Source organism: Chrysochloris asiatica, unplaced genomic scaffold (assembly GCF_000296735.1).
Source record: "Chrysochloris asiatica unplaced genomic scaffold, ChrAsi1.0 scaffold00129, whole genome shotgun sequence".
Lineage (NCBI taxonomy): Eukaryota > Metazoa > Chordata > Mammalia > Afrosoricida > Chrysochloridae > Chrysochloris > Chrysochloris asiatica.
In genome coordinates, this window is record NW_006408647.1 from 4,457,650 (window position 1) to 4,458,494 (window position 845).

Below are 845 nucleotides of genomic sequence, written 5' to 3' on the forward strand. Positions count from 1 at the left end.
AATCCCATGAACTGCTGCCCTCTATTTCCTGCCTCCCATTCAAAGACAAGCTTGTAGAACGTTGATTATACACTCATTATACCCACATCCTCAAGGAGCTCTGGTAGCATAGAAGTTACGAATTGGACCACTAACCTCAAGTTCAGCAGCTCAAAACTACCAGCTGTTCCACAGGAGAAAGAGGAGGCTTTCTGCTCCCAGCACTATTCCATCAAACTACTGTCTCCTATAGTGTTCTACTAAGCCCCACAAATTTAAGGTACCATCAATATGGCCCAGTTTTATATTGCAACTTCATATTTTTGAATGTGCAGTAACCAAACCCAAACCCACTGCCATCATGTCGACTCTAGCTCATAGTGAACCTGAATAGGGTTTCTGAGGCTATAAATCCTTACAGAAAGAGAAAACCTCATTTTTCTACCACAGAGCAGGTGGTAGGTTTGAACTGTCAACCATGCAGTTAGTAATTCAGTGCTTATCCTGAAATGCCACCAGAACTTCTATGTAGGCACTCCAAACTCATCATGTGCTGAATTGAATTCCCCTTTGCCCCTCTGACCATGATCCCCCTCCTGTGCCCCATCTCAGGGAATAGTACCATCACTCACAAAGTTGGTGAAACTAAAAGTTTCTGACTTAACCCTCTCCCTCAGTAGCTTCAGAATACTACTGGCTTAATGTATACCAGACCTGTCAACTTCAAACCTCTGCATGCCTGTAAGCTAAAGCCACGTAACTTGTAGCTCTCAATTATTATAATAACATGTCTTACAATATGTGTCATGCCCTAAACTATAACCTCTACTAGTTTGTTGTACTTGTGAAGCTGAAATCTATGCCAC